The sequence below is a fragment of the Cupressus sempervirens genome, chromosome 8, assembly GCF_028749045.1.
Source record: "Cupressus sempervirens isolate cs-2001-9-10 chromosome 8, ASM2874904v1, whole genome shotgun sequence".
Lineage (NCBI taxonomy): Eukaryota > Viridiplantae > Streptophyta > Pinopsida > Cupressales > Cupressaceae > Cupressus > Cupressus sempervirens.
The window spans coordinates 538,174,117-538,187,924 of record NC_143125.1 but is presented as its reverse complement, the minus strand read 5'-3'; the positions used below and the strand labels follow the sequence as shown (position 1 = coordinate 538,187,924).

The following is a 13,808-nucleotide window of genomic DNA, read 5'->3' as shown; positions in this document are numbered from 1 at the left end:
GTGTTTTTTTCCTTAAAAGTATTGACAAAACCTGGGCCCAAAGTGCCAACTGCCTGTGCTTGTCTGTTCAAAGAAAACACCAATGCTGCCTTTTTGGTAGAAAGTCAAACTTTTTCTGTTTAAAAGTTTGATTTTAAAATTAAAAATTCTCTCCTATAAGAATTTTAAAGAAGATTTATTCTGATAAAAATGTCTTACCACCCAAATGTCTTTAGCAAATTTCACTAATTTCTTTGTAAGCTAACTCTCTCTACCCTCTTGAAATCATCTTTGATTATTATAGTAACAATTTTGTTGATTGAGCCCAAAGCTTTCTGTCTTGCTCTTCTTTTATCCTCTTCTTGACTCTTTGGTTGCCATTCCAATGAATTGTACATTATCTGAATATGCGTTTTGGCTAATTGCTGGACAGGCATGGTCAAGTGTTGCTCATCTGATTTTGATTTTAACCCCACCAGAGATGAAATACTTGCACATCTTTTATGTGATCATAAGATACCATGCTCATTGTTTGTGAATCTACAGAAAATTCGATTGCTCAGGGCCCGGGTGTGTTTTCATCCCAATGAACTCAAAGTTTATGTGATAAGCATACCTCTGAACAAATGCACTGGACATATCATTCAATTCAGTCTTCATATGTGCTGGAGAAGTTGATTGTCATGTCCCCAATTTCTGCCCTTCCTTAGTGACAACATTTCTAGTAGGTTTGGTCTATTATTTGGTTCCCATAGGCCAGCAGAGCGTAGAGGGAACCAACCCATGGGTTTTGAGAGTCATGCATGAGCTTCCCAAGTATTTTGGAGCAGTAGACAACAGTTTCCTACAATTTAGGAGGGATTCCTAATTTGTAGGGATTGACTAGGAGTGGTATAGGAGGCATTTGGAGACCTCGGCGAATGTTTTGGAGACTTAGAGTGCATCTCCTATTTTTTAGGAGGAACTCCCAGTTCAGTGACAGTTTTCTTAGAGGTGCACACAGCAGGGGAGTCATTGGGACTCAATTTTGGTTGATTGGGGCTGTCTCCTACTTTTTAGGAGCATCCCTAGATTTTAGGGATGGACTACCAGTTGACACATCTTGTTCGTCATCAGTCACAGACAGGTGACAAGGTCAGATTCATGTTTGATTGGTCATTTTGGGCCTTTTGGGACCATTTGGGAAATATTTTAATATATTTAAATATTTCCTAAGTTGGTGATTAAATAAATTAAAATAAGGTTAATAATATAACCATTTTGGAGTAATAAGGGGATTTTGGCTTTAGTTGATCAGGTACACCTATGTGTTATAGCTCGTTGGAAAGGTCTCGAATTATTATACATGATTTTTACTATCTGTAGACTTTTTGGTGCCTTCAGCTTCGAAATTTTAATAAAGTAATGTTTTTCCTATAGCATGGACGATTTTAATTGGGAAAATGTTATTTTATTATATTTTATTTAAAGGGCAAAGTGTAATTTCCCTTTAGGGTTCGATTTACAGTTGGAAGGGGATATAAGGAGATGGAGACCTAATTTCTTATTATCTTTTGCATATTGAAAAACTTGTTTTTGTGAATTAGTTCTGAGAGAGCAATTCTTCATCTGGGACGCAAACCCCGGGTTCTGGATTGGCTGGGACGTAGTTCTCAGCAGTTATTGGCATTGGATTCTTCAGACGGTGTGCGTTGCTATCAGGGATAGAGTACACCATTCTTTATTGTGGATTCAGGTTGCAGATTTATGATTTCAGCGTTACAGATTGATTCTTTCAGTTGGGACGTGATTCCTTGCAGTCTTACGGCTGCCATTTGCTGCAGTTTGGCATCATTGTTGGATGTAAGCTCCTTGGAACTGCATTGGATTTATTATTTGGCTTTATAAATTAGAAATCTGCTTGGTACGATTTATAGCAATTCTGATTTGGCTCTATGTTCTTATTTATTTTCAGTCTCCTCTCATGTTTATTGTTCATTATTCATTACAATTGTGAAAACTATCAAAAAACACAAAACAAAAACAAAACCTTCTGCAACTTCTGTCTATTCTCAAAGACCATCAAAGAAATCACAGGAAAATATAGTTTATTAATTTAAAAACTACAGCAGATCAGCAAGGGCATCTATCAGGGATCTTTCAGTGGTATCAGAGCCTACATCTTGCCAGCTTGTAGGGTTAGTGAGAAATTGTCACAACAGATTTTGGCATCTGGGTATTGGATAAAAAATTTTGATAATTCATTTCAGCATCTGGGTACTAGCTAAAAAGTTTTGATAATTCATTTTGGCATCTGGGTATTGGATAAAAGGTTTTGATAATTTATTTCAGCATCTCGGTATTGGCTAAAAAATTTTGATAATTCATTTTGGCATCTGGGTACTGGATCAAAAGTTTTGATAATTCATATTAGCAGTACAGGCTCGATTTTTGCTTTGGCATGTTAGTTTCAGTTGGTCAGCGTGGTAGTTCATTATGGAAAAATTGTTAAGAGATATAACCCTGTGGAAAGAATGGGAACAGTCACAACAAAAATTCAAGCTTCAATTGCAGCAGTTCAATGATTCTATATCAAGGAAATTTGGACATGCTAGTGGATCATCATCTTCTTCTAGAAAGGATCCATTGCCACTAGATAGGAAAACGGAAGTAATTAGCATACTTGAGGAGTATAATACTCTTCCTCAATATGTTAGGGAGAACTTTCATTTCAAAGATTACATTGACATGCATCCAAAAATTTGTCATAAGGTTAAACTTGCAAAAAAGGAATACCATGCCATAGTTAATGATATGTTTTCATGTGAGAAAGAATATTTGTGTCAACCTATCCATTTTTTTCATGATAAAAACACCATAATGGATCAGTCATTTGCAGAGTATGTAGAAGAAAGGCATGAAGATGTGTTATCATTTGAGTTGCAGCCTATGAAAAACAAAAATCAGTCATCATGTGCGATTCCTAAAGAAGAAATAACTCTAGATTAGGAGGAGACACATAGCACACCATTGATTCATCAAGTTGATCACAAAATGGAAGAGATTACACTCATGGATCAGTCCACTAGGGATGCTGAAAGCATGTCTCCAAGGTCTGATACCTATTTTAATTTTTGCAACAGTAGCTCTAGTCATGTGGTATCATCCATTTCACATGAAGGTAATGAGGTTGTTGAGTCTTTCTATGATGGTACTCAGGTTAAGTGTGTTGCACATGAGATTTATATTGTGGATTCAAACAACAAAGGTTTTGATTGTGTTTACCCCACCTTGGAAGATGTGAAAAAGGCTCAAGAGACGTGCAATGGATGGTCACATAGAGCTAAGAAGGCCAAGATGCTTGCTGCCCAAGCAAGACAACATGTACAAGAGGTCAAGGAAAGATGCAATCAGCTTGATAATGCAAGAAGACAAAGAGAGTCATACATTAGATCCTTATTTCTTCCAAGGGAAGAAAGTGAGGATGTTGAGCATACAAGGGAAGAGCTTCTTGAGGTAAGGCCACAAGAAGAGCATGTTTGAAATGTCCTTGACTTGAAAAGCTAGCAAAAATTGAGCTACGACAAAATTGTCAAACACTTGGTGAACAATTGTTAGATAATCACAAATGCAATGTTTCGAATCATCCACCAAATTAATAGTGACGCAAACCCGTTCACAGAAATCTTATTGTGTTTTTGTATGGAGAGACGAACAAATAACAGTGACAATATATATTTCATTTAGGCTTTTACTAATAGAGTAACATTAAAGGAAAACCTGGGAATCTCCTGGCGTAAGCAAAAACCCTTGCACTTCTTCCTGCCTAGCTGCAATCTCACTGTCGAATCCGAGCCTGTCCCGATCTGCCCATTATTGGTACTGTTAATGAATCGTTTTGATGACTCCGACGGGTCTGTTATATTAATGCTCGGAATTGATAAAACTGAGTCACGTCTCCCAATCTGCTCTCATTCCGATTAATGCTGCCGCTGGATATTGAATCCGAATTTTTTAATATGATTCGCAACCTGTGATTGGAACCCGACGGTTAGAATGAAATCCGTTTGATATTAGGAAAAATCGTGCCTTGGTCGTATATGAATTTGGAGCAGTTTTGAAATATTCCTCCTGTCTTCCAATGACGATTTCGGCTTCGGAAGTTCATGTGTAGTCCCACGAAATGCGTATAAACTGGCTGCTTCCCAAACCTAATATTGATTCGAATAATTTCCTCATGTGGTGAGAAAAGTTAAACCCCTAGACGCATGCAAATTGATGTGCCTTCAGCCCGTCTATCTTTGACAATGGTGTATTTAATTGTGGGTTCTATCAAGTAGGGTATCGGATTGTCCTCCGCTGGTGGTGGTTATAAACTCATATTTCTTTAGTTCGGCTGTTGCCTTTAACCAAATTCTTCATTGTCACCCGACTTCAATGAAACGTATCATTCAAAATTGGCCTTTGGCCACGAATTTAGCCCTGATGAAATGACTGCCGTGCCACCTCCAACGTGCAACCCTTCGGGGGATATTTCACCTCCTCAGTTATGCAGATCCAAGGGAGTTTTCATTCCCAAAGACCTAATGGAAATTTGCAGACCAATGACTACAAATTGCTCCAATTGAAATAGAAATCGAATCCACAAAACCGCTTATCCAAATGGGTGCCTTATGTCCTCTATTTATTCACTTTGCTGAGAAGTTACTGGAAGTTTTCCAAAATTATCTTTTATGATGTACTTTTATTATTATTAAACTTTATAAAATTAAATAAATAACTTTATAAAGTTAAAGTACAACCTTAATTTAATATTAAAACAAGTAGGCCCCACTTACTGAATTATTATTTTCCGAGAGCAAAAATGTAATCATCTGGAAATAAAATGACTCTCTTTCCAAAATCATTTGCCTACGAGAGTCGATGATAGGCAAATTCTCTGTTAGAGTTATGTCATTAGAAAGGGGACATGACAGTCCGCCCTTCCTGAAATTGCTTGCCCTCAAGCAATCTCAAAGCTGGATGCTGCAAAATTGTTTCGTTTTCCCAAGTAGCATCTTCAACTGGTAGATCTCTCCATTTAACCAAATATTCTCTGATTACCCTTCTGCGGAGCTGTTTTTCCCTGCTTTCTAAAATGAATTCCGGTACTAAGATCAATTTCCCTTCATCATCCAATGGCGGTAATATGGTAGAAGGTACCACATTCTGTCCCAACGCCCTTTTGAGACACGATACATGAAACACATTATATACTTTGCTATCTGCTGGAAGCTCAAACTCATAAGCCAATTCCCCTATTCGCCTGGTGATCGTGAAAGGCCCATAATACCTAGGCTTAAGCTTCTCTGACCCACTCTTTTTGAAAGTAGATTGTTGAAATGGCTGAAGCATTAGGTAAACCATGTCACCCACCTCAAAGCTCCTTTCCGTCCTCTTTTGATCTGCATATTGCTTATACTGATTCTGTGCCCGAGCTATGTTTTCCTGTAGAGTGCTAATAATGTCTTTACTTTCTTGAATCAAATCCCCGGCACGAGGAACCCGAACATCACCCATTAATAAGTCAATAAAGCTCGGTGCATCATACCCATATAATGCTCGGAAAGGTGTCATCTGAATAGACATGTGAAAAGTGGTGTTATAACAATATTCACACAAATAAATCCATCTTACCCAAGCCTTCTGCTGATCAGCCACGTAATTCCTCAAGTAGCCTTCCACCCATTTGTTTACTATCTTTGTCTGTCCATCAGTTTGCGGATGATAATTGGTACTGGGTGTGAGCTCAGTGCCACATAATCGGAACACCTCTCGCCAAAAATGACTCAAGAATCTACTATCCCTGTCACTAACAACACTGCGGGGTATCCCATGTAACCTGAAAACCTCTCTGAAGAATACCTCGGCTACCTGTATTGCGGTATAAGTAGTGGTGATGGGAAAGAAATGAGCATATTTCGTTAGTCTATCTACCACCACATAAATGCAATCACGACCCTGAGCCTTGGGCAACCCGGTAATGAAATCCATGGATATGCATTCCCACTTCTGATCTGGAATAGGAAGTGGCTGTAGGAGTCCTGCTGGGAAGGTGTGTTCTTGCTTATTCTGCCGACAAACAGCACACTCACGGACATATTGCAAAACATCCTTCTTGAGTCCTTTCCATGCAAACCGTTCCCGCACCTGTCTATATGTTTTAAAGTACCCGGGATGACCAGCTATAGGTGAATCATGAAGAGCCCGCATAATAAACCATTTCACCTTTGATCCTGGGACTAAAAAGATCCGGCTTTTGTAAATGATCAAGTCATCCACAAGTGAATACCTAGCATCGACAATGGTCCCATCAACTATACCAGATGCCCATGGGTCTCTAACATATTCTGCAATAATCAGATGCTTCCAGTTCTTAGAGATCTCAATCATTGAACTAAGGTGTGGCCTGCGTGACAAGGCATCTGCGACCACATTCTGCGTGCCCTTAACATAAGATATATCAAAATCTTATGCCTGTAGCTTACTTACCCATTTCTGCTGTCTATCATTGAGATCCCTTTGCCCAAGGAAATGTCTTAAACTGTTGTGGTCAGTTTTTATACAAAACTTACCACCTACTAAGTACTGCCTGAACTTAGCTAATGCATGCATGATAGCTAACATCTCCTTGTCATAGATGCTGAATGTTTTCTCTGGCCCACGGAGTTTTTTGCTCTCATATGCAATTGGGTGTTTGTCTTGCATCAAAACAGCCCCAATACCATCTCCTGAAGCATCACACTGGAGTTCAAATGGCTTCGAGAAATCGGGCAATGCTAGTACCGGACATGAAGTCATGATCTCCTTAAATCTGTCAAAACAAGCCTGTGCCTTTGCTGTCCAAACGAAAGCTCCCTTTTTAAGCAAATCTGTCATAGGAGCCGCGTGTCGCGAATATCCGCAAACAAATCTGCGGTAGAAGCCACATAAACCGAGGAATCCTCTCAGCTGTGTCAGGTTCTCAGGAATAGGCCACTCCACAATAGCACGAATCTTATCAGGGTCCATCCGTACTCCTTCTCTGCTGATAATATGTCCCAAATATAATAACTCGGTCATGCCCAAATCACATTTAGACTCTTTGGCATACAAGGACTCTGCTTGCAAAGTCTTCAGTACCGTCTCTAGATGCTCCATATGCTTATGCCATGTTCGACTGTATACCAAGATATCATCAAAGAAAACCAACACGAATTTTCTCAACTGATGATGGAAAACCTTATTCATGGTAGACTGGAAAGTGGCTGGTGCATTGGTCAACCCGAATGACATCACTACAAACTCAAAATGCCCACAGTGACATCTGAATGCAGTCTTCTCTATGTCCCGTTCTCTGACTCTAATCTGGTGGTAACCGGATCTCAAATCAATCTTACTAAAGTAGCATGCCCCATGTAGTTCATCTATTAGCTCATCAATCCGTGGAATAGGATATCTATTCTTAATGGTTTTCTTATTCAGCATCCTGTAATCAATGCACATCCGAAGAGAACCATCTTTCTTCTTTACCAAAACTACTGAAGAAGCAAAAGGAGACTTACTGGGTCTGATGTGTCCCATTGCGAGAAGCTCCTTGATGGTTTTCTCTATTTCATCTTTGAGCCTCTTTGGATGCTTGTATGGAGTGATCATGACTGGTTTAGCGCCCTCTTCTAATTCGATGATGTGCTCAATCCCTCTATCAGGTGGTGTACTAGGTGGAATATCGCTGAATACCTTACTATACTTTTCCCTCAAAATCTATATGTCGGAATGATATTTTGTCTTTTGTTGTTCCTCCTGTGTAGGCATGAGAGTACACATGGCTGCTCATTCAATATCCTCATGTCTCACCAATCTTTCCAATCGCCTGAGAGAAATTGTTCGGATGTCACTATTCCGGATAGCTCTCAACACATGCTGTTTCCCATCTACTTCAAACTTGATCTCCATGTCCTTGAGTCGAAAAGTGACCTCACCCAATAAACGTAGCCATGTCATACCCAAAACGATATCCAAGTCACCCATATTGACCACATGGTAATCCGCTCTGAACTCATAATTATTTAGGCGTGAAGGCATATCTCTAACCATCTTGTTACACTTAAGAGTGTAACCATCAGCAACCTGTACTCGGAGACCTTCGAATTCTTCTGTCTTAATACCATGGCGCTCAACCAGTCGTGCATCGATGAAGTTGTGCGTAGCTTCTGTATCAACCAATGTGATCACCTTCTGTCCTGCTAAAACACCACGTAACCTAAAAGATCCCTCCTGCTGAATACTAGACAGACGCCCTTGCTGTAAATGTAACTCAATTTCTTCCTTTAGTTCTAAATTTCCTGTTTCTCCTTCAGGTTCTGAACTACCGTGATCATCCTCATTTGCTGCGCTGTCGGAATCTGACTCTTCGTAATATGCCCACATAACTCTGTTGGCCTTTCCTTTAGGTCTCAAAGGACAATCATGATCCCTGTCATATGGACCTTTGCAATAGAAGCATAATTTTTTCCTGCGTAAGTCGTTTAATGTTTCTGCATCCAGGGGAGTAGTAGATTTTCCTTTGGTTTCAATGCTCTTCCCTTTATTCTTATCAAACTTCTTATTGTCTCTGAAAGAGGTATTACTCCGAGAGGTGAACCTACTAGAAGGTGCTGTAAGCTCCATACTTCGTGCTTTCCTTATAGCCTCCTGCAGTGTTGGTGGGTCAAATGCCTTAATCCATCCCTTGAGAGGTTCAGACAATCCTTCTGTAAATAATATAACTAACCTTCTCTCAGACACATCCTGTACCATGACTGACAACCTTTGGAATTCACTAATATAAACCTCCAAATGGCCAGACTGTCTCAACTGTGCAAGGTCGCGAAAATAAATCTCTGGATCCTTTTTATCAAAACGCTCAACCAATCTATCCACAAAGTCTTGGTAAGATGTTACTTGATTGTGCTGCAAGGTTACCATCCCATGTGACCACCAGTCATGAGCTGCGCCTTCCAAATGCAAGGTGGCGTACCTGATGGCATCGATCTCAGACATAGGCCTTAATGCTAGGAAGGTATCCAACTTATGAACCCAAGCTTGCGCTGTCATCTGACCACTACCATCGAAAGATGGTAAAGTGAGTTTGCTAACAGCTCGCTGTAATTCACTATAATGTCCTCCTCTAGGCCTCCTATTTTGGCGGCTGCTCCTCATATGTTCTCTCCTCTGGTTTAGATAGCGATCAAAGTTCAATAGTTCATGCACATGCGGTGGTAATGCCTGCCATTCTGCAGTAGTAGCTCTGAGATCATCCTGGAAATCATCCGGCAATTCATCTTCTCCTATCTCCTGTGCCTCCTCCCTTAGGAAGGTGGGACGAGTAGGCCTATTTGCTGTCCATGATCTGCGCCTAGGAGCACCCTGTGAGCTTGCCACACTTCTATTATCATGATCAGATGTACCTCTACCTTGTTCCTGAATCCTGGGCTGAACAACTCTCTCCATTATGGTAGTCAAAGCTTGGAGTGATTGAGCTATTTCTTGCTGTTCGGTAGTCATGATTCTGTAAAACTCTCTGGTTTCATCATCATTAACTCTGGGAAATCTCGGTGGACTCTGTGATTGTCTTTCTCCCATATCTCTGTCCTTAAATATTGTTCTCCTGCGAATATAATACTTAGAATAGGGTTGCATATAATATTCTACCCAACAGGATGGCAGGACTATTGCTTTGATATCACTGAAATGTCCTTGACTTGAAAAGCTAGCAAAAACTGAGCTACGACAAAATTGTAAAACACTTGGTGAACAATTGTTAGATAATCACAAATGCAATGTTTCGAATCATCCACCAAATTAATAGTGACGCAAACCCGTTCACAGAAATCTTATTGTGTTTTTGTATGGAGAGACGAACAAATAACAGTGACAATATATATTGCATTCAGGCTTTTACTAATAGAGTAACATTAAAGGAAAACCTGGGAATCTCCTGGCGTAAGCAAAAACCCTTGCACTTCTTCCTACCTAGCTGCGATCTCACTGTCGAATCCGAGCCTGTCCCGATCTGCCCATTATTGGTACTGTTAATGAATCGTTTTGATGACTCTGACGGGTCTGTTATATTAATGCTCGGAATTGATAAAACTGAGTCACGTCTCCCAATCTGCCCTCATTCCGATTAACGCTGCCGCTGGATATTGAATGTGAATTTTTTAATATGATTCGCAACCTGTGATCGGAGCCCGACGGTTAGAATAGAATCCGTCTGATATTAGGAAAAATCGTGCCTTGGTCGTATATGAATTTGGAGCAGTTTTGAAATATTCCTCCTGTCTTCCAATGACGATTTCGGCTTCGGAAGTTCATGTGTAGTCCCACGAAATGCGTATAAACTGGCTGCTTCTCAAACCTGATATTGATTCGAATAATTTCCTCCTGTGGTGAGAGAAGTTAAACCCCTAGACGCATGCAAATTGATGTGCCTTCAGCTCGTCTATCTTTGACAATGGTGTATTTAATTTTGGGTTCTATCAAGTAGGGTATCGGATTGTCCTCCGCTGGTGGTGGTTATAAACTCATATTTCTTTAGTTCGGCTGTTGCCTTTAACCAAATTCTTCACTGTCACCCGACTTCAATGAAACGTATCATTCAAAATTGGCCTTTGGCCACGAATTTAGCCCTGATGAAATGACTGCCGTGCCACCTCCAACGTGCAACCCTTCGGGGGATATTTCACCTCCTCAGTTATGCAGATCCAAGGGAGTTTTCGTTCCCAAAGACGTAATGGAAATTTGCAGACCAATGACTACAAATTGCTCCAATTGAAATAGAAATCGAATCCACAAAACCGCTTATCCAAATGGGTGCCTTATATCCTCTATTTATTCACTTTGCTGAGAAGTTACTGGAAGTTTTCTGGAATTATCTTTTATGATGTACTTTTTTTATTATTAAACTTTATAAAATTAAATAAATAACTTTATAAAGTTAAAGTACAACCTTAATTTAATATTAAAACAAGTGGGCCCCACTTACTGAATTATTATTTTCCGAGAGCAAAAATGTAATCATCTGGAAATAAAATGACTCTCTTTCCAAAATCATTTGCCTACGAGAGTCGATGATAGGCAAATTCTCTGTTAGAGTTATGTCATTAGAAAGGGGACATGACAATGTTGAGATGTGTGAAGAGGAAAAGAGTTATGATTTAGAAAACTCAGTTTGGTCTAGTTTGCATCATGAAGTTTATGACGTTCCTCTTTTAAAGAGCCCCTTAAAGGCTCCAAACAATGATGATATTAGTTTTACACTTGATGGACCAACCACAAGTGTTATTTTCATTTGTGTGGAATGGAACATTATTGATTCTGATTTGGTTAGTCATGCATCATCTACAATGGAAGGACAATTGTTAAGATCATATGAAGCATCTTGTCTTAAAGAGATGATTAGGGAGACTAAGAGGTTGCTTACTAAGAAGATGTTGCATTTTGATAATGTTTGGTTTGTTTGGCATACTACACCTTGGAGTTTGTTAGTAATGGAAAACATATCAGTTATGGAAATAGAGGTATGGATCAGATTTTGGGCAGCTAAGGCAATTAATGGGACATGTTATATTCGTTTGAACACACCCCATGGACCAGCACCTTTAGAGGAGTCACCTACCTTGGAAGGAGAGGCAAGAGAAGACCGCAAAAACATTGCAGAAAAGTATGAACATACTTCTGATTTTCTGACTTTGAACAGCAATTCTCTTCCATCTCATTAGTCAAACTTTGAACCTTGGGTCGGTTACATTCAAGTTGGGGTGTTCAAGTGTGAAGTTGATCCTTCGCTACTAAGAGTTGATGATATATTAAGTTGCATACCTAGTGGACCAGCCACAAAGAGCCTGTCTTTGTTGAGAATTAGAAACATCTCTCATTCATCAATGGGTTTATCACCTCTTCCATATGATAGGGTAGCAATGTACCTTTTGATTGAAGATTCAGACTTTTTAAATATTACATTGGGCTTTCAAGATCAGAATATAAGGGACTTCGTTGGTTACATGGTTAAACAAAATATTTACTTAACAACCTTTAATAAAGGCACACTAATTTGTGGAAATATAGGTAAAGTTGCAGCAGCTGTTTGGAGGACTTGGAAAAGTATTCAACAAACTTTCGTTGCCGATGATTGGCTCATTTGTGAATTCCTAACAACATTGGTTGTTGGTAGTAATTGTGGCTTCATTTGGAGTGAAGTTCTTAGTTGGTTAGATGAGGTACAATTTCACAACAGCAACATAATGAGTATCAACATGCCGGAGGGATGTGTTAGTGCAAAGATTTGGGATCTTGGTATCAACATGTGTTGAGCATTTCTTCAGTGGATTCATGTTGAGTTGCTTCACTTTTGGTATACAGATGTTTACATTAGAGTAGTGCAGTGGTTGGGTGGAGCAACATTTCTCAGATCAATATGGGATTCAGGAATTGATAATCCTACAATGTTGGGTACAAATGACACATGCTTTGGTTTTTCTCATGATGGCATACATACTTCATCTTCAAGTTTTTCATCTACATCCATTGATATGGCAGTGGTATCCTTGTTGATTGGTGACTCCATAGTCTTCGATTCCTTATGGACTAGTGGCTGTCCAAGCTGGAATCATTTACTACTTGACTTGGCATTGACTACATCCATGATTCAGTATGAGGGCATTGAGGAGTGTTTCTTTGGGACATTTTTTGTTTGGCATTGGTATGATGACGTCTATGATATCATTCGAGTTGCTGGTCAGAATTATAGCAGCATTGTTAGGTGGTCATGTGGTTTAGAGTACTTGTTTATGGGAGTTCACTTTCACACCTTGCTAGTCTGCTTTATTGTATGTATGTTTCATGGAGTGTGGTTGAGATACTTTTTCATCTCATTCAGCACATTTGGTATTTTGGTTTGGGATTCAGGCCCTGGTCTCATTGATACATTGGTGCTTTAGGGTCCTAATGAATTGCTTCACAACTTGTGGTTCACTAATATTAATATCAGAGTGACGAAGCGTCAACATGGTGGTTCCCTTTTGAGGCGGATTTGGAATCCTAGAATCACTTGGATTTGCAGTTCAATAGTTGAGGATGTGGAAGCCAATGTAGGCTTACTAGAGTTTCCGCCTTTAGTGTTCCAGTTTGGTTCTTTCGGAGAGCAGTTCATTGAGGAGTTGACAGAGTTGGTACAGTATTTGATTGCTCTTCCTTCAGGGGGTTTTCAGGAGGTTACTTGTTTGGGTGCAGTGCAGGATAGTGTTTTTAGAAGATGGAACTACAAATCTTCCAGGATGGCTTGGGACCCTGGGATCATTCTTGGTTATGGTATGGACTTGCCTGATGTTTGTGGAGTTGGATTGACATTGCTTGAGGACAAGCAATCTTTGGGAAGGGAGGACTGTCATGTCCCCAATTTTTGCCCTTCCTTAGTGACAACATTTCTAGTAGGTTTTGTCTATTATCTGGTTCCCATAGGCCAGCAGAGCGTAGAGGGAATCAACCCAGGGGTTTTGAGAGTCATGCATGAGCTTCCCAAGTAGTTTGGAGCAGTAGACAACAGTTTCCTACAATTTAGGAGGGATTCCTAATTTGTAGGGATTGACTAGGAGTGGTCTAGGAGGCATTTGGAGACCTCGGCGAATGTTTTGGAGACTTAGAGTGCATCTCCTATTTTTTAGGAGGCATTCCTATTTTTTAGGAGGAACTCCCAGTTCAGTGACAGTTCTCTTAGAGGTGCACATAGCAGGGGAGTCATTGGGACTCAATTTTGGTTGATTGGGGTTGTCTCCTACTTTTTAGGAGCACCC

At 39.9% G+C, this 13,808-nt stretch overlaps 1 protein-coding gene across 6 annotated transcripts in view; it reads left to right on the top strand.

Annotated features, from left to right (window-relative positions):
- The window catches only part of HCAR (coenzyme F420 hydrogenase family / dehydrogenase, beta subunit family), a 218,961-nt gene that overhangs the window by 22,287 nt on the left and 182,866 nt on the right, over positions 1-13,808 (top strand). The gene's annotated exons all lie outside the window — the stretch shown is intronic.